Consider the following 21,630-nt stretch of genomic DNA (forward strand, 5'->3'; position numbering starts at 1 on the left):
TATGAAAGAGAGGATGAACAGGATAGTAATAGGGGTTGCAACAATCTTCTGAAGTGTACACTAGTTTAAAAACATTATTGTGGGAGTTTCCACAATATTATTTTTCAAATTTCCTTTAATCGGTGAAGGAAAGTGAGCAGGTGCACATTTTGGGAGGAAGAAGACATAATTAGTCCAAAAAGTAAACTTCCCCAGTATTTCCCATGGGCGGAGTGCTTTATTTTTTCCACACCAACTGACTAGACCACTAGGTGGGAGTGTTGCCCTGGTATCAAACAGAACCAGACCCACATTCATATAGCGTCTCGGAGTGTCCTATCCCATGTCCTCTTAATCATTATGATCTAAAAGGCAAACTGACCCTAGATCAGCAGTGCTTCTCTAGGAATTATGAAAATGGGCCCTGATTTAGTGCAGCGTTTACCGTGAATGCGGTCTCTGCGACCACGGGAACATTGTCTTTAATTGTCCAACATGCTACAAAGCTGAACTTCCACGATACAGATTGAATGGAGCTATTGGAAATGCATACAGTTAGATAAGAAATGTTATTAGCTAAGAATGTTGGGTAAGGTTTTAAAACAAAGTAATAGATAAAAGCATAAGTAGTGTGTCGTTTTTAAATGTGTGTACATTTCCTCCATTCCTTATCTCCAACCCTTACCCTCAAGAGCAAGTGGTCACGACATTCTATGGAATCTTTCCTTATTAGTGCTTGTGACATTCCATGGAATCTTCCCTTCTTTCACTTCTCACATTTCTGTAAGAGCTCCAAAGTAAAAAAAAACACAAACTTACCAGCTTCAATCGACTTGTCACTTGATTACTAGACATACTTGGGAGTTTAGAAATAAACATACATCTTTTTGGTAGATGTGACCACTACTGCTCTTACACATCTTCGAACCATAATGTACATGGTACTTTCTGAAATATTGCCGCTAGCTATGAATCCCGCTTAGAATTAGTTTTAGTTTTATGCGCCCTACTATCCATAATCAAGTAGCCTGCATCTACTACTGCATAATACTGACATAACTACACTCAAACTAGCACACAACCCATATCTGTAACAATAGATTAGCCCGACTGTACTACCACTCTCCTTGTCCACTTAAAATGACTACAACATAACCATATAGTGCCAGTTGAACATCCCTTCATTAATCCATTGGGGCCCTGAGGACCGAGTTTGGGAATCCCTGACCTAAGCCAAAGTATAAAAAAATATAAACACAATATGCAACCGTTTCAAAGATTGTACTGAGTTAATGGATGTTATAGAAATCAGTCAATTGAAATAAATTCATTAGGACCTAATCTATGGATTTGCATGACTGGGAATACAGATATGCATGATGATCACAGATACCTTAAAAACAATAGGTAGGGGCGTGGATCAGAAAACCAGTCAGTATCTGGTGTGACCACCATTTGCCTCATGCAGCGACACACATCTCCTTTGCATAGAGTTGATCCGGCTGTTGATTGTGGCCTGTGGAATGTTGTCCCACTCCTCTTCAATGGCTGTGCGAAGTTACTGGATATTGGTGGGAACTGGAACATGCTGTCGTACACGTTGATCCAGAGCATCCCAAACATGCTCAATGGGTGACATGTCTCGTTAGTATGCAGACCATGGAAGAACTGGGACATTTTCAGCTTCCCGGAATTATGTACAGAATCTTGCGACATGGGGCTATGCATTATTATGCTGAAACATCAGGTTATGGCGGCGGATGAATAGCACGACAATTCAAATTGCAATTGATAAAATGCAATTGTGTTCATTGTCCGTAGCTTATGCCATATCATAATCCCACCTTCACCATGGGGCACTCGATTCACAACGTTAACATCAGCAAACCGCTCGCCCACACGATGCCCTACACGTGGTTTGCAGTTGTGAGGCCGGTTGGATATACTGCCAAATTCTCTAAAATGACATTGGAGGTGGCTTATGGTAGAGAAATTAACATTCAAATCTCTGGCAATAGCTCTGGTGGACATTACTGCAGTCGGCATGCCAATTGCACGCTTCCTCAATACTAAAGACTTCTGTGGCATTGTGTTGTGTGACCAAACTGCACTTTTTAGAGTGTGATGATCATGCTTTTTAATCAGCTTCTTGATATGCCATACCTGAAATACCTGAAATAAGCTTTTTGTGAGTATGAAAAATTCCTGGGATCTTTCAGCTCATGAAACATCGTTGTAGCCACGTGTGCTAATATAGTAAAAATGTTTGCTTTGGGGAAAGTTGAGCCAATGACCACCATACCCCATTCAAATGATGATTACATTTAGTCAGTTTTATGCAATGTATCGTGCATATGAATTCAAGCTAGTGCACTTTTATTGTTACAGAGCGGACATCATCCCCCCCCCCCTTGAGGTCCTTGGTAGAGCAGCCAAGGAAGTAAGAGAAGGCAAGAAGTCCATTCGAGCAGCAGCAAGAGATGTGTATTTTTTATTTTAAATATGACTGAATGACACTGAAGGGGGTACATTGACTAAAAAATGGAAACAAAACATGCACCTACCTGTGTGACAGAGAGGCTGCGAGAGAGCAGCAGAGGCGCAGAAGATCTTATCTGATGACATGGAGTCTGGGCTTGATAAACATATCATTGGGCGTAGTAAGCTCAAATGCAGAGAACTTGCCTACAAACACACCGTGGCACATCGTGGCACATCGAAACAGCATCGCTGTCCCAGACAACTGGTCAAGAAATGGAAGTGTAAGTGATATTGAACAGAGAGCTCTATATCTGAATGTAGGTATATTTACGATATACAGTGGGGTCTGAAATGATTGACACCCTTGATAAAGATGAGCAACAATGGCTGTATAAAATAAATCATTCAAATACTGAGCTAATTCAAATACTGTTGTATTCTACATTTTTGGGGGAGATTGTTATTTTATACAAACTTGTTAGATGGATTTGCAGTTTAGGTTGCGTTTCAAATTATTTTGTGCCCAATACAAATAATTGGTAAATGATGTCAGTTTGGAGCCACTTTTATGACATTTGACCATCTCATTATTCTTCACGGTTCAATTAGGATTATCTGTAATTATGGTACATTATTTACAGTAAAAGAGACTCCAAAATGACACAATACATTATTTACCATTCATTTCTATTGGACACAAAATAATCAGAAACACAACCAAAACAAACTGAAAATGCATCCAATAAGCTTGATGTAGTCATTGCGTGCTACAGTAGGAATATGGGAACAAATACTGAACGTTTGACTACTTTATTTATACAAAAATCTTTAGGGGTGTCAATTTGGACCCCTACCTGTTTGAGATGTTCAACAATAAATAAATAAAAACTCTCAGCAATTGTATTAGTACAAAATAATAACAGCCACATGTTGAGCATACACTATAGCTCAGTATTTTAATTACTTATTTTATACAGTCATTATTTCTCATCTTTATCAATGTGGTCTATTTCAGACCCCACTGTACAAATTAAACCAAATCTCCATTCCATAAATTCGACCTACCAGCACCATCACGGGACACCATCACCCACATACCCCAAGGAGGCTCAACTTATCCCATACCCAGGGTAAATTGTGCCAAGAGACCACTTTTTTTGGACAAGCTGTGTTTTTAAAACAATTATGTTTACATGCATTCTGATTATTTCCAGGGATACACAACATCCTGAAATATATATGTAGATATCTTTGTTAGAAAGTGTACTATAGTTCCCTTGATGCAGTGATGCTGAATGTAAAAAAACGGCTTACCACACTCTCCCCTATTGGGTTAGGTTTATTTTCTGTCGCCACCCACCAGAACAGCGCACAACTCAGGGAGTCCAACCATTAACCAGACTCCCAATGTTGTTTCCCAAAGCTAGTTATAGTATGTTACGTGAGGGTGTGTGTCTAACTTGGTGTATACATGGAAGGAGAAGAAGCTACTTGAAAGTATTGAGATGTACCCCATGTGAGACTTCCTATTGGAACTTTCCCACTAGTGGGCAGTGAGACCTCAGAAGTGTGTGCGTGATGGCAGCGCTCTCAAAACACATGCCTCCCTTCTCATAGTGCACATGGTTCATTTGGATATAATCACACACTTGTCAAACTACAAAGCCCTACGCATCAGCAATGATTGCCTGTTGATGTGTGTTTGATGAGAAATGCTGAAGTTACAGCCCTATTTCTGTGGGGATGACAGCTGGGTGGGCAGGAAGACTGATGAATGGGTGGGTGGGTGGGAGTATGGATTGATGGATGGATGGGTAAATGGATGTCTTGAGGCAACATGGTTGGGTGGATGAGGATGAGTGGCTGAGGAATGAAAGGCTGAATGTTTGGGAGGCTGGGTAGCAACATGAATGAGAGGCTGAATGGCTCGGGAATGGAAGGCTGGGGGCTGAGGAGTGAGTCTAGGGGGGGGGGTCTAATATCTTTGGCCCCTCTGCTAGAAGACTGGGAGGCTGGGTGGGTGCTGGATGGCTGGAGGAATGAGGGGTAGAGAGCTACGGTCTGAGTCTGGGGATGTGTAGATAATGGGGTCTAGGGGGGCGAGCCATGGTGTAGCACTGTCTTGTAGGTTCCGGCTCACAGCTCTTATGCGCTTATTTTGGTAATCCGTTATTTAAGTAGGGAGAGACACAATTTAAACATTGAATTAACAAGAATCCGATGCATCGCACTTCAGAGTGACACTAACTTTAAGGTTTGTCCCTAGATTACTTATACCAGGGAAGGGCAGCTTTGATGGGGGTGGGGGGACACAATTGTTTAACTCATCATGAGGGGCCACAGTTGCTTGCAGGTCTGCGTACCCACATACATTTTTTTCTTTGGTGCAATTCTACACATTTTGCCATATGGTGGGAGAGAAGATTTTGCAATTTTATAACTCATTTCATGCAATTGTACTCATTTTGCCATATAGCAGAGAGGAAAATTAGTTGTTTTACAGGGCTTTCCCGAGAGCCATCAAAAGGGGTGTCGCCGCCAGTTGCCCATCCCTGACGAGCACTGAGTGAACAAAACAGTTGGACCATTCTTGATGCACACGGGAAACTGTTGAGCGTGACAAACACAGCTGCGTTGCAGTTCTTGATGCACTCAAACCGGTGCGCCTGGCACCTACTACCTAGGATACCCCGTTCAAAGGCACTTAAATCTTTTGTCTTGTCCGTTCACCCTCTGAATGGCACACAGGGGCAATCTCAATTGTCTCAGGGCTTAAAAGTCTAACCTGTCTCCTCCCCTTCGTCTACACTGATTGAAGTGGATTTAACAAGTGAAGTCAATAATAGTATCATAGACTGACCAAGTGAAGGCTATGTTATGGAAAGAGCAGATGTTCCCAATGTTTTGTACACTGTGTATATGGACAATCAAAGTTGGGTACCGACTATGAACTAATTGAGGCAATGTCTTGAGGAAAATCATGTTAGAATATGCATAAGATTAGTCATCCAAATGAAACATCCAGGGAAATGTTACATCTGTCAAACACTGACCATTTCCAGATTGGCGGTCACTGACAAGCATGACAATTCTTGCATTCTACAACTGAAACTAGTCGCTTCTAGGTCAACCTGGCAATGTTTTTCAGCAATTTCACAGGTAGAAAAGCTATGTATTTAGCTGACGGCGTGTGGTAGCCTGCTGTGCATGCTGAACATTTCCAAGCACATTTGATTTGATTCCAGAGACTTGTTGTGGTTGAGTTCGGGATGGGAAAAGTGCTTTCGAATGTATCGGTGAACATTTACCATAATTGGTAAATAGTTTCCCAAAGAAATGTCAGACTGGGTTGCGTCCCAAATGGCACCCTATTCCATTTACAGTGCACTACTCTAAAGGGACACACTATATTCCATCTCAGGTCTGCTGCATGTATGATAAGTGGTTATCTTTCCATGCAGTATTTGCCTCAGGGACATACATTCATTGCGAGAGACTGACTCACCTGAGCACCGTTTAACTGAGAAGTGGTGGAGTACCGCTCCAAAGCGCTCTGCTAGTACTACCCCCTAGGGGGCAGTGTGTCATAGAAATACAATCCAGGAATCTATTTCTATGGTGTGTGTCTAGCCTAGAGGGGGATTTGTATTCAAATCTGGGGGTGTGTTCCAAATGGTGCGGTATTCTCTATATGGTTCCCCTATGGGACCATGGTCAAAAGTAGTGCACTAATAGGGTGCCATTTGGGACGCATCCTGGGAGTATGGAGAGTTGGAGGTGTGGGGTTTGGGATGTGGGATTTGTGGAGCTTGGGGGCTGAGAGGCTGGGGAAGTGGGGATATGGGTCTGCGATGCTTTTAAAAGGTTAACTGACTAATCAGTGGGTATGTTTACATGCACATTAATAATTAGATATTAAACGGATTATTTCAGTAGGCCGAGTATGGCAATAGTCATGTAAACAATTGACTCTGCTTATCTTAATTGGCATAATGTCAAAATCGAAGTAAGCATACGCCGATTACAGCAACAGGTTTTAGAATGATTAAGAAGTGTAAATAGCTTAAATTGGCATCCAGCGGTGTATTTGATCTGCACAAGTCTCCCTCAGAATCAAATTGACTTCGCTAAAATAACATGGTCACTGTGGTAGATTTTGATTGATTATTTTGATTGCCGATTTTCTGCATTTATTTATCTGATGTGTCCATGTGAAGAGGATCATTGGGGAAATCGTTCTTCTTGCAAAACATGTAAATGTTTTAAAATAAAATAAACTGAGCAAAAAAAGAAATGTCCCTTTTTCAGAACACTGTCTTTCAAAGATAATTTGTAAAAATACAAATAACTTCACAGATCTTCATTGTAATGGGTTTAAACACTGTTGTCGTGTCTTTGGCTATACCGGATTAAGTGATATGACATGCTATTCTATAAAATAATTTATCCGTAATTAATATTACCTGATTAGGCTAATCATGTAAATGTAATTAACTAGAAAGTCGGGGCACCACTAAATAATATTTATAGAGCTGTTATCTTCCGAATAAACTCTTAAAGACCTAGTAATATTTTAGGAGTTGCGGACGACCTTTGTCCGCAAAGGGGCTAAACCACCAAAGAGTGGCTCTACACCATTAGAGCGAGACCAGCTGCACTTGGCCCGCGACTGGAAAATGCTAGCTGACATTGGCCGGCAACTTGTGTTTCCCCCGGAGAACCACCACCCTAAGACCTGACATGGTGCTCTGGTCCCGTTCGCTCAAGAAGGTCTTCATCATTGAGCTCACAGTACCCTGGGAGGACTCAGTAGATGAGGTTTATGAGTGAAAACATCTGTGCTATGCCGATCTAGCTGCCGAAGCACGGCATCATGGCTGGAACACAGAAGTCCGACCAGTGGAGGTGGGCTGCAGAGGTTTTGTGGCAACACCTACAACCAGACTGCTTAGAGACCTTAGAGACCTGGGCTCTGGATGAAGAGGAAAGACCCCAGCTGGGCCCCGAAGTGAGAGGGCCAGGAGGTATGCGGTCAACAATGCTTGACTCAGGGGGCAGGACGCCCCTGCCATGCATAGTCCAATGGGATGTTGGCTATCAACAACAAGGCAACTCCTATGACTAATTGGGAATGGGACACAAGCGTAGGATTGATCACCCTGTCGCTGGCCGCCTTTGGGGAGGGTGTATAGTGTGAAAGGCCGAAACACCCTAGGAACCAAAGGTACACTACTGACGATGCGCTCCCCAAATTTCACCAGGCTCACTGTTCATGAACTCTTGGAAGTGCTTGCACAAAGGATAATAACATCTCATCCTGTGTTCTTGGAATCTGAATATCTGGACTTGTCCAGTGACTGCTGAGAAAGATCAGCTGACAACAGGGGAAAGTCTTTGTGGCGGCACGGAGAGACGGCTGACAGAAGGGAATAGACCCCACTGGGTCAGTCATGGGGTAGCTTCCCATTTCTGTAGATTCCCATGCTTCGCAGTATGTTGGAAACACCCACTTTAGCTACAGAAAGTCAACATACGAGAATACCCCTAGAGTCTGCGAGAGCGGGGGCGGAAGATGACTCATCGGCTGACAACATGGTAACGACTGGACCGGAAACGACTACGAGTAATGAGAGCACAGCAAAAGAGAACACCACAGCAACTGTCACAAGTTCCGGCTGCAACAGCGGGCCACAAACAGATGCAGGTATGTGTCTGTGGTTGGAGGAAAGTTACATCACACCATGGGTTGAGGATCCACCAGGGGAAGAAGGGGTGTTTGGGTAAAGAGAGACAGAGGTTTCGCATTGATTACTTTCTGCGAAAGCGATCAAATCAGTCGAATGAAGCACAGCAACTGGACGCAAACCATAGTTTGCAGTGCAACAGTACCACTGTCATGGAGGACGTAAACTCAAGCACCGAAGTAACAACTGAGGGGGAACCAACAACAGGAGTGGAACTCACCCAGCCTCCCAGGCCTGCAGTCGAGAGGAGACTACCAGGGCACAGACCGTATGTGAAGTGGCCTGGCGCCAGTGACAAGAAGTTGTGGGAAACAGTGAATACTGACCTTACCTTGACCCTCGAGAAACTTCGAGGCACAGTGGAGAAGAAGTTGGAGAGGATGGGGGACATCATCTATGAGTATGGGGAAGAAAGCTTTGGAGTGCAAGAGGAAAAAGGTGGGAGAAAGGTTCCAACCCCACCAGTTTCCAGGAGGCAACAAGAAATCAAGCGCCTCGTTCAAGAAAGGAGACAGCTTAAGAAACAGTGGAAGAAGGCCTCTGAAGTGGAAAAAGAGGGCATAGAGGCACTTCAGGCTGACATCAAAACCTGGTTGGCATCCCTCCGTAGAGCAGAGAAACTACGGAAACGCAGAAGGAAGAAAGAACAAACTAGAACTCGATTCTATAAAGATCCCTTCAAGTTCCTTAAAAGTCTCTTCACGAAGGAAAAAAGTGGAGCTCTAAAAACAACAAAGAAAGACCTAGAGGATTACCTGAGAACAACAAACTTTGACTCAAAGCGACATGAACATCTGGCCATCCCATCAGATATCCCACCCATTGAACCCCCGGAACATCATATTGAGACCAGCCCTCCGACATGGAAAGAGGTGGAAAACACAGTTCGACGGGCAAGAACAGCATCAGCCCCAGGGCCAAATGGAGTCCCGTACAAAGTGTATAAGAACGCACCAGACGTCCTGAGGTTCCTCTGGAGGCTTATGAGAATAGCTTGGCAAAAGAGGATAATACCCAAAGTGTGGCGTAGGGCAGGCGGGGTCCTGATCCCTAAGGAGAAGGATGCAGTGAATATCAGCCAATTCCGCCCAATCTCCTGACTGAATGTCGAGGGTAAAATCTTCTTTAGGGTCATTGCCCAGAGGATGGCCGAGTACCTGCAAAGGAATGCGTACGTCGATACATCTGTACAGAAGGCAGGAATATCAGGGTTCTCTGGCTGCTTGGAACATTCCAGCATGACCTGGCACCAGATCCAAATGGCCAAGGTGGAGAAAAGGGACCTCCATGTAGTCTTCCTCGACCTCGCCAATGCATTTGGCTCTGTGCCCCATGAACTCCTGTGGTCTGCCTTCAGATTTTTCCACATATCGGACACCATCACAACCCTGGTGAAGTCGTACTTCCAGGATCTGCAGTTCTGCTTCACCACCTCATGGCAGTGCCTGAATGTAGGTATAATGGCGGGATGTACCATTTCTCCGTTGGCATTCATAATGGCAATGGAGGTTATCATCAGATCCTCAAAATGGGTTGCTGGTGGACAGCGAGTCGACTCTGGTTTCCGCCTCCCTCCACTCAGAGCCTACATGGACGACATTACAACATTGATCACCACTGTCCCATGCACCAGGAGACTGCTCAGAAAACTCGAGGAGAACATCAGCTGGGCCCGTAGGAAGATTAAACCATCCAAGTCACGCATCATCTCGATTGTGAAGGGAGTACTCTCTGACCTGAAATTCTTCATCGGAGATTACCAAATCCCCAAAATGTCTGAGCAGCCGGTAAAAAGCCTTGGAAGGTGGTATGATGCAAGCCTGAAGGACAGAGACCAGGTGCAACAGCTGCGCAAAGACATCAGTAGTAGCCTACAGTCCATCGACAACACCCAGCTACCTGGAAAGTTAAAGGCCTGGTGTCTGCAGTTTGGTCTCTTACCCCGGGTGTTGTGGCCCCTAGCAGTGTATGAGGTTCCAATCTCAACAGTGGAGAAGCTGGAAAGAGGAGTCACAGGCTACTTAAAGAAGTGGCTCAGAGTTCCACGATGCCTTACCACCATAGGCCTCTATGGAGATGGTGTCCTCAAGCTGCCCCTCACCAGTCTAACAGAGGAATTCAAGTGTGCAAAAACCAGGCTCCAGATGACACTGAATGAATCTCGAGACCCAGTGGTGAGCAAAAACTTGCCGACCTTGGCAACTGGGCACAAATGGAGGCCAGGAAAAGCAGTCCAGGTGGCAACAGCAGTTCTTAGACATGCTGACATTGTGGGTCATGTTCAGCAAGGGAGAGGAGGCCTTGGGCTCACTAGCCGTGCTGCTTGGAGTAAGGCCACTGCACCAGAGCGGCGGAAGATGGTAGTGCAGGAAGTACGCCATCAGGAGGAGGCTGCAAGGTGAGCCAAGGCAGTCTCTCTTGCCAAACAGGGACAGTGGACTCGATGGGACAGTGTGGAGAAGAGGAAGATCAGCTGGAAGGATCTGTGGGCCATGGAAGCGAGGCGGTTGAGCTTTTCCATCAGAGCAACATATGACGTCCTTCCAACACCAGTTAATCTTCACCAATGGTATGGTGAAGATCCGGACTGTGCCCTCTGTATCCATGCCAGCCAACCTCAGGCACATTCTCACAGGGTGTAAAACAAGCCTCACCCAAGGACGCTACACTTGGCGTCACAACCAAGTCCTCAAGAACCTTGCGTCTGCCCTGGAGGACAAGCGAGCTGCCACCAACTCCCTACCACCCCCAGCAGCATCACACCCCTTACGGACGAACTTTGTCCTCGAAGGGGCTAAACCACCGAAGAGCGGCTCTACACCATTAGAGCAAGACCAGCTGCGCTTGGCCCGTGAGCTCAAGAAGGTCTTCATCATTGAGCTCACAGTACCCTGGGAGGACTCAGTAGATGAGGCTTATGAGCGAAAACATCTGCGCTATGCCGATCTAGCTGCCGAAGCACGGCATCATGGCTGGAACACAGAAGTCTGACCAGTGGAGGTGGGCTGCAGAGGTTTTGTGGCAACATCTACAACCAGACTGCTTAGAGGCCTGGGAATTAAGGGCCAGAGCCAGCGTTCGGCAATCAAAGCTGTATCGGAGGCGGCAGAAGGCAGCAGTCAGTGGCCATGGATGAAGAGGAAAGACCCCAGCTGGGCCCCGAAGTGAGAGGGCCAGGAGGTATGAAGTCAACAATGCTTGACTCAGGGAGGAGGACGCCCCTGCCATGCATAGTACCATGGGATGTTGGCTATCAACAACAAGGCAACTCCTATGACTAATTGGGAATGGGACGCAAGCGTAGGATTGATCACCCTGTCGTTGGCCGCCTTTGGGGAAGGTGTATAGTGTGAAAGGCCGAAACACCCTAGGAACCAAAGGTACACTACTGACGATGCGCCCCCAAAATTTCACCAGGCTCACTGTGCACGAACCCTGGCTAACAAGTTGAATCAGCAATACAACATTGGGTTTAATTATTTATTTACTAAACAGCCCCCAAATGGCACCCTATTTTTTGTGCAATATTCCCTTTTAGTGCAGAGCCCCATAATGGCTGGTCAAAAGTACTGCACTAGGGGCCTCCCGGGTGGCGCAGTGGTTAAGGGCGCTGTACTGCAGCGCCAGCTGTGCCATCAGAGTCCCTGGGTTCGCGCCCAGGCTCTGTCGTAACCGGCCGCGACCGGGAGGTCCGTGGGGCGATGCACAAATTGGCCTAGCGTCGTCCGGGTTAGGGAGGGATTGGTCGGTAGGGATCGGTGTAGCCTCCGACACATTGGTGCGGCTGGCTTCCGGGTTGGATGCGCTAAGGATGTGTTAAGAAGCAGTACGGCTTGTTGGGTTGTGTATTGGAGGACGCATGACATTCAGCCTTCGTCTCTCCCGAGCCCGTACGGGAGTTGTAGCAATGAGACAAGATAGTAGCTACTACAACAATTGGATACCATGAAATTGGGGAGAAAAAGGGGTAAAATTTTAAAAAAGTAATGCACTATAAAGGAAATAAGTTGCCATTTGGCACACACCCCGCTTTCTCCTAGCGTAGTTGTGGGATCTGCTACATTAGAAGAGTATCCTGAAGGAAGAACTTTGAAAAAGACAGTTGTGTAAAGCAATTTTAGGGATAAAAATGTGTCAAGTTTTGAAGTGGTGCTGCTTTGCATCTCACAGTCAAAGCATACCGGTCTCAATCGGAGAAGGAACCAGACGAGGTTCATGTATTGCTCGTTCCAATTTGCACATGCACTATGAAGATTGAAAACGGAGATTTGAACAAAGATGTATTCGTCTTTCCACAGCGAGCATGGATTGTCAACTTGTCAATGAGCAGCAAAAGGTTCAGCAGACATTAAACAACGATCAAGCTTGATTTCTTTTCTTTTCAAATGTGCAGTTTTAACATGCATATTCAGAGGTTGCTATCTGAACGAGCAACTTGAAGAGGTCGCAGGGCTTCTACTGTTTAGCATATCAGTTGCATCTCACAGTCAAACATGAGAGCAGAGGGCTGTTAGTCCCTCTGCTCTCACGCCAAGGTGAAGTATCCTTTAGGTACAGATCTAGGTTCAGCTCCCCCCCAATCCTAACCTTAACCATTAGTGGGGAAAATGCAAAACTGACACAAGATCAGCATCTAGGGACAACTTCACCCCACTTCTCTGCTCTCACACAGAAACAAACAGGGGTCAAATAGCCATTTTGGGTCATATCTGAGAGGCCTTACCTCAACAGTAGCAGGGTTGTATACACTAGGCCCAAAATGGAGGGAAACGGACAAAAATGGGGATGTACTATCTTAACTTGTCCAATAAGAAATTTTAGTTTTCCGTTGCAAAACATTTTGATACGGTGTGCCCTAATTAGTATGACCCAGAGTCCATTATATTGCAGCTGCTCGATTCCAAATCCATTTGCATTCCCTATCCCCTTAGTGCCCAGGCATTTGAAAGGCTAATGGACTGTAGGTACAAACAATCCTTTGTACATAAATACCCAAGGGCTAGGGTTGTGTGTGTGTGTGTATGTGTGTGTGTATGTGTGTGTGTGTGTGTGTGGGAGGAAACAGGACAGTGCGAGTGTTGAGTATTTTAACATGGCTGCGCCCACAGATGTACCGCAGAACAGCAGACTCTCCCAGTTCCCATGACAACAGGTAGAAGTCACTCAGATCTTATGTACTTGTAGTTGCACTCGCTGTGCACAAAGTAACCCAACTTTTTAAACAGACAGGACAATTATCTTGCGATTGAATTTGCAGCCACATGTCTCACAGACATCAGCCCCATCTCACAGATATTGATGGAGTCGTAGAGAAGTTCTGGGGTTTGAAGATATGCTGCTTAAAGGGGGACTGACTGAACACAAGGATTCTGCATTGTGTTTTTCTGGTGCTTAATTACCAAAAAAACACAAGATTTGGGTCTTGGGGGAGTGGTTCGATGTGGGTGTGTTGTGTTCGCACATCGTACCCTGGCACTTACTGTTGTTTTGTCCCTCCCGAGTCACCGTAGCAACAACAGTCACTCGCTTCCTCCAAATAGAGGAAAATCAAGAAATCTGTCATTCATTTTGACGCTTTTGCCAAGGTCTTAATAGCACAATTTTACACCTAGCGAAGTTGTTTGGTGCAGTATTTCTCAAGTAAGTAAATGTGCATGAAAAACTAGCCAGTGCCCTGCATACAGTTTATTTGTCAATGAAGCTAGTTGTAGCTAGCAGGCACATTGAGCAGCCAGGCCAGGTCAGCTAAATCAGCTTATCAAGTCACTTGCGAGGGGCCATGTGTGTGCTTCGGGACGTTTTACTTTTTTTTTTTATAACTTTCTCACTATCCAGTGTGTCTGTCTGGCAGTGTTTGATAGCAAATCATGTTACAAAACAAGTCACGGCTCGCAAATGGAATATTGAGAAGTGGCAGTGCATCATCTCAGTTCTCCTTTTGCCCCCAAAAATGTGGCAGACACAAGTGATCACTATCAAAAACATGAGCAAATTGGCCACCCCATAAAGGGCTTAGAGGCCAAGTGTTCTTTCAGCAACATAACATGGGCTGTCTTATGTAAACAAAGTCAGTGGCGCTGCGTAATGGGCAGGTCTGTCTCAGTAACAGTGTTCGAGAGCATCGTATCCATGATGCATTGTGGTGACTGACTGCTCTACAAATAACAATGAGTAGTTATTTACGGTGCTAAATGATTTGTAGATCAGTCGGCAGTTGCTTGCACTGTCGTCTGCAATGTCGAACAAGCCCAATGTCTGTAGATTCTGGCTGCTATGATTGGATGGAGCGCAATCAGCGCAGCTGTTTCTCTGCTCATGACTATTCTACCATCTTGTGTTTGTGGGAAAGTGGGCATGTTTGTAATCCAAACCCAACCCTCATGTAAAGTCATGACGAACTCCGTTACACAGATCTCACAAAACTCTGTTTTGGAACATACTGGCTTATATGATCAAAATTATCCTACTTATACTTCAGTCAGTTTTGCCACTGGAATAAACGTTTGACTAATATTGATACTACATAGGCCGTTTTCAACCCGAGAAGTTGGTTATTATATTCAGTTGCACTTTAAAGTTGAGGGTAGCCGAATATGTTTTAAAAAATATATAATAATTAGAAGTTAAACTGTCACGCTCAAAGTTGACCCTCAGAGTAGGCTGAAGTTGCCCCTAGACAATGATCTTGGGTCAATTCCGCATTCACCCCAATGATGGTTGAGTTGGGATAGAGGGAGGGGAAGCTGATCCTAGATCTGTACATAGGGGAAACGTCACCGCAGAGGATTGACTCTCCTTCTGCTTACCTCTAGTGACCTTTTGGTGACCATACTTCCGTCCTTTGTAGCACGGCTGGATAGTGACAGGTCTGACTACCCATTTTAAGATCAAATAATAGGTGATCAAGGTGATCTCATCAAAAACAACCACAAGTTGCCATAACATGGGACAGCACTTCCTCCCAAGCGAGTTTGAAACACCGCCGTTCGGGCACTATGCTTTTTGAATTGACTGTGCGCAGGGGCATAGGCACACTTTAGACATCTTCTCATGGACATCCCGGGGGAAAACAAACATTTGGAAATGAATGCGGTTCTGGATAATGTCCTCGGGTTGGGTTTGGTTAAGCGCTATCAAAATGATGGCCCTTATTTTTAAAGGGAGATGGGACATTCAAAGGCATTAAGTGAAAACATACCTGGTCCAATGTATACTGATTGTATTTGTATTTCTACAGCGAGCACGGATGACATTTGGATGACTAACAAATGAGCTGTAACCATAGCATTACAATGAATAATTATTTTTCTAATGGCCACAACACTCGACAATCAATTCAATAGATGAGTTGAATACTGCCCAAATGCTCAGAAACCAATGAAAAACATTACTCCAGCACACTCTATTTAGCCTGGAACCCAAACGGATCTCCTTCGTTTCACAATATTAGTCATCCCACCGTTGAAACCCATTTGAGCCTGCGTCTGTAATGACGGACATTCAAAAAAATAAATGTATGTCAGCAATTGGATGAGTTGGATCACCTTCGACCAATCACAAGATGACCTAATCCAAAGTACAGTGTCTGACGGTGTGGGTTTCCATGCTAAAATCTCCTCGTTTCTGAGAGGATGCTAATTGGCCAGTTCATTTCAACCCATTCCAAGTACACGGATATTAGGGTCTGCATCCCAAATGGCACCCTATTCCCTTACATAGTGCACTAGTTTTGACCAGGGAAGGGTCCAAAAGTAGTGCACTATGTACAGAATATGTTGGCATTTGGGACAAATAAAGCGTGCAGAGGACACATTAGAGAAACTGTCATCATACTGATAATTGATGTTTCCTCCCAGGACTGCAAAGAAAGACAATGTGGTGGTGTACATGACTGTTCATATGTTCATAAGACACTTCTTGGAACACTATCTTCTCTTCCATGAAGTCCCCTGGGTAGAGGGAAAGGAGGGCTGATGTATGTGTGTGTGAGGGGGGGGGGGGGGGGGGGGTTGGGAGGGGGGGGGTCACCGGGGAGACAGCACGCTGTTACAGTTCTCCGCCATCTCAAACAGGAAGTCATGCGGTCCACTTCGGCTAGTGATTTCACTGGCCTTCTCCTAGCTTTTGCTCTGAAGCTCCGCCTTGATGGAGCACAGCGATAGGAGGAACTCCAGCGTGTGGGCGTAGCCCTGTCCAGGGTGGGAGGCAGCTAGGTGGAGCGCTGTGAGGCCACCGTTGGGCTGGGCGTGCGGTGGCGACTTGGCCCCAGCGACAGGCGCCGTGTAGGGGCGTCCAGCCGTCGGCAGTGCGGGAGTTAACTTCGGTGCCCGCTGGCAGCAGGGTAGAGGCCGTGGCGGCGTGGCCTCCGTAGGCCGCATGGTGCAACGAAGTATAGCCGTCCTCGTCCTGGCAATGCGCAAGCAAGGGGTCAACCGAGAGCAGCCGCTTGACCGTCGGCAGCTTAAAGAGGCAGAGAGAATATTTGCATTTTAACTGACCTTTATCGAACTCTTCAACATATCATGAAACAGCCGAAAGGCAGATGCATTTCATAAAAATCTGTTCTTGCCTCTGGATTCCCTGAGAGATGGAGATTTAAAGTTATTTCTGCACAGTTTTGACAGGGGGAACAAACAAGTGCTCTAGAGGATTATCTTTCTCCCTCCCCTCCCCCCTTCCATTTGTTAAAATCTCACCACCTCTCTGGCTGTGGGCGATACCAGTGAGACACATCATGACACACGCACAAACAAGGACACACACAGTAATCCAAAGCTTACCGCGCTGTTCTGTTCCAATCTTAAGCAAGTGATCTCACAGCTCATGCTCAGTCACTTTTACACCGCAACCACTTTGGATTTGAGCAAACCTTTCTATACATATTGGCCCATGATATCAAACTCTTCCAGTGACGAAGAAAATGGACATCTCATGATAGGCTGTGGTGTGCAAAATAGGTAAACTATGAGCACCTGATGACCAGCTCCAGGATAGCAGGGTCAACGCCAACACTTGTTGTACACTTTTAATAAAGCTTTTCACGGTCACAGGTCTCTCTGGGTAAACTGCAAATTATTAAGTAAACATTCATTCATAATTCATACTTGTTTCCAGCACTTTTCTTTCCATGACTGGCCAAAACTTGTTTTCTCATGGCTCTCTCTCGTCCCTCTGCAGCAGACATATGGTGAGCAATATGTTTGGAATATCAAATCTCAATTAAATCACAGTATCGAATCAGCAACACATAGAATCGTGCGAATCACAATACATATCATATTGGCACCTAAGTATCATGAAAACATTGTATCGCGAGGTCCCTGGCAATTCCCAGCCCTAGTGCGTCACAGTCCCTCTGTTATTCTCCGCCGCCCACAGCATCAGCTCCTCCGGTCTGTCTTTCAGCTTCTCCTCCTTCTGCTGATACCAGTCTTCACCCCCCCCCCCCCCCCCCTCCTCCTCCTCCTCGTCTCCCTGCCAGAGGCTGCATGCTCCGCGGGGGATCAGGTGGTCGTGGGTCTTCAGCAGTTCCAGCTGGTTAAAGCGCTCTGGGAACTCGTCCACAATGTACTAACTGCCCATGCACACTCACAGCCAACTCAGTGGCTGCTGATATAGAGAGGAGATATCAGGTCATTTGTATTAATTATCAACAACTTAATTAACTGTAGAGAGAAAGAGAGCGATCGAACAACACATCAATATTTATCAACATCGTAATTAGGCTACTGTGAGAAAGACCGACAGCTACTTTTTAGTAAGGGATCCAACATGACAATTCTGAACAATAATATCAAGGTGTAGGTCCCGTTTCATGAGCTGAAATAGAAGATCAGAGATTTCAACGTTGAACAAAGGAATATGTGAACATTTTGACTTCTGAATCTAGATATTCACCATGTTCGACAGAACACAAGTATAATGACACCAATGTCTGTATCATGTACGGTTCACAGATCGAAGGGGCTTAGAGGAGGAATGTACAGGTCTAAAAAGGGCCTAAAATTGCCACTTTCATCATGATTTTCCCCCAAACTTGTTTGTGATACAAATGTAAAAATGATGTCAAACATCCAATGTCTGTGGGAATTGCCAGAACAATCTGACTTAACAAATATATTTTTGGACTATGCTGGTGTGGAATTTTTATTTAACTAGGCAAGTCAGTTAAGAACAAATTCTTATTTTCAATGACTGCCTAGGAACAGTGGGTTAACTGCCTTGTTCAGGGGCAGAACAACAGATTTATACCTTGTCAGCTCGGGGATTTGAACTTGCATCCTTCCGGTTACTAGTCCAACGCTCTAACCACTATTTGTTATTTGTGAATAACTCACCACAGGTTAATGAGAAGGGTGTGCTTGAAAGGATGCACATAACTCTGCAATGTTGGGTTGTATTGGAGAGTGTCTCAGTCTTAAATAATTTTCCACACACAGTCTGTGCCTGTATTCGTTGTCATGTTAGTGAGGGCTGAGAATCCACTCTCGCATAGGTAGATGGTTGCAAAGGGCATCAGTGTCTTAACAGCGCGATTTGCCAAGGCAAGAAACTCAGAGCAATCCCTATCCAGAAATCTGGCAGTGGCTTCTGATTAAATTACATTTTCACAGAACAGCTTGTTACAATTTTGATGAGGCTCTCTAGTTCAGATATCGGTAAGTGGACTGGAGGCCAGGTATGAAAGGGATGACGAATCCTGTTTGTGTCGTCCGTTTTGGGAAAGTACCTGCATAATTGCGCATCCAGCTCACTCAGGTGCTTCACTATATCACATTATTTACATTGTCCGTAAGCTTGAGTTCATTTGCACACAAACAATCATACAATGATGGAAAGACCTGTGTGATGTCCTTGTTAATGCAGACAGAAAAGAGCTCCAACTTCTTAATCATAGCCTCAATTTTGTCCCGCACATTAAATGTAATTGTGGAGAGTCCCTGGAATCCTAGATTCAGATCATTCAGGCAAGAAAAAACATTACCCAGATAGGCCAGTCATGTGAGAAACCAACAAAACAAGTGCAAGTGGTCAGACAAGTGAAAAGTATGGTCAGTAAAGAAAACCTTAAGCTCGTCTCTCAATTTAAAAAAAAACGTGTCAATACTTTGCCCCTTGATAACCAGCACACTTCTGAACAACTGTATGTTGTAAAAGCGTTACATGGTCGCTGCCCATATCATTGCATAATGCAGAAAATACACGAGAGTTCAGGGGCCTTGCTTTAAGAAAGTTAACCATTTTCACTGTAGGGTCCAAAATGACATTCAAGCTGTCAGGCATTCCCTTGACAGCAAGAGCCTCTCGGTGGATGCTGCAGTGGACCCAAGTGGCGTTGGGAGCAACTGCTTGCAACTGCTTATCACTCCACTATGTCTCCCTGTCATGGCTTTTGCGCCATCAGTACAGATACCAACACATCTTGACCACCAAAGTCCATTTGATGTCACAAAGCTGTCCAGTACTTTAAAAATATCATAATCATGTTGTCCTGGTTTCCAGTGGTTTGCAGAAGAGGATGTTCCATAATTTCCATAATTTACCCCCCCTAAACGTAACGGACATATACGAGGAGCTGTGCGTGGCCCGCCACATCTGTTGACTCAGCTGTAACGCATATAATTCACCGGCTTGTAAGTGAAGCAGTAATTGTTTCAAAACATCTCCTGCCATGTCACTGATGCATCGTGAAACAGTGTTGTTTGATGGAGGCATTGTCTGTATAGTTTTTTTTAGCCTTTCTCCCAGCATTGTCCCAGCCATATCTGCAGTAGCAGGAAGAATTAAGTCCTCCACAATAGTATGGGGCTTGCCTGTCCTAGCCACTTGGTAGCTCACCATATCAGACGCTTCAAGCCCCTTCTTATTAATGGTGTCTGTTGCTTTTATTTTTTGTCTTAGTACTTGACAGTCATCTTTATTCTCACTCCAAAAACTCCCTTGGCTTATTTTTCAAATTGTAAGATTCGTTTCTAAATGTCTGCACAAGAGTGAAGGTTTCCCGCGAGAGAGTAAAGTTTAATGTGTTTGAATGTAAATTATTTGACTAGGCTTCCTGTATTTGACATTGTGTTGTTATTTCGCTGAACACTAGATGGTTTAATTTTAGTTTTTGCAGCAAAACGAGGCTACTCAGGCGAGAAAAAAACCTCACCAACTGTATAGCCCCATTGGAAAATATAAATGTACTGTTTGAAAATGTGAAGATTTTTTTTATTTTTATAAAAAATAAATATATATCGTTTAAAAAGTATGTTTTGGCGTACCCCCGAAGGCATTTTTGGCTTACCCCCCGACGACATTGCGCGTACCCCAGTTGGGGAATACCTGCTGTAGAGAGTGTGCGAGAGAGAAAGAAGAGAGCTTGCGTGTCACGAACGTCGTCAGGGAAATGACCGGACCAAGGTGCAGCATGGTGAGTGTACATTTCTCTTTATTATAAATGTCGCCAACAAAACAGAAACAACAAAAAACGACCGTGACGCTTACTAGGGCTATACAGGCCACTAACAAAGTCAACTACCCACAAATACCCAAAGGAAAAAAGGCTGCCTAAGTATGATACCCAATCAGAGACAACGATAGACAGCTGTCCCTGATTGAGAACCATACCCGGCCAAAACATAGGAACAGAAAACATAGAAATAAAGAAACTAGAATGCCCACCCTAGTCACACCCTGGCCTACCCAAAATAGAGAATAAAAGCCTCTCTATGGCCAGGGCGTGACAGTGCGAGAGAGAAAGAAAGACATAAGAAAAGAGAAAGGGAATAAAATATAGTCCTATTGGGCGATTCCATGCCAGCTTGGCCTAAATTATTTTTATATCTCCGATTGTTCTGGCAATTATTAGATAGTAACTTCATTTGGAGGAAGGATGTGCTTTTTTTTGTCGCGGGGATATTATTTTTGACGACAAAAACAAAATGGAGTATGTCCTGATTCTGAAATAAAATTATTCACATTAATTTATTCATCATAAAAAGATAATAGTCATATTTAAAAGCTACCCTTTTTGATTTAGTTAATTTTAAGATAAAATGTTTGGAACAATATACTCTACAGGTATCCTACTCCTACTGAAGTTACTATGTGAGAATTACCAGAACAATCTGAGATACATATATTTTCATACTATGCTGGTGTGAAATCGCCCCATTCATTCAAAGTAATTGGTCCCCTTTTGATGTTAGAGAAAGGCCCCTGTAGTCATGGAAATGTTGCATTGAGAGATGAGAAGCAGAGAGAAAAGATAATGGCTGTACTAAGCATGAACAACTTGATTACTGAGAGAGACACTAAAGATATAACCTAGGCCTATTTGGGTCATTTGTCCCAATATTATGTTATCATGTTAATGCACCAATTATATAATCAGGGTAGCCTAGCATAATATCTGAGTTTTCACCCAAATGAAGGCAGTACA

General features: G+C 44.6%; 1 pseudogene; it reads right to left on the minus strand.

The window, feature by feature from the left end:
• Positions 1–16,228: 16,228 nt before the first annotated feature.
• LOC110498685 (ankyrin repeat domain-containing protein 49-like) lies at positions 16,229–20,506 on the minus strand (annotated as a pseudogene).
• Positions 20,507–21,630: the final 1,124 nt, after the last annotated feature.

Source organism: Oncorhynchus mykiss, chromosome 19 (assembly GCF_057628025.1).
Source record: "Oncorhynchus mykiss isolate SJ-2025 chromosome 19, ASM5762802v1, whole genome shotgun sequence".
Taxonomy (NCBI): domain Eukaryota; kingdom Metazoa; phylum Chordata; class Actinopteri; order Salmoniformes; family Salmonidae; genus Oncorhynchus; species Oncorhynchus mykiss.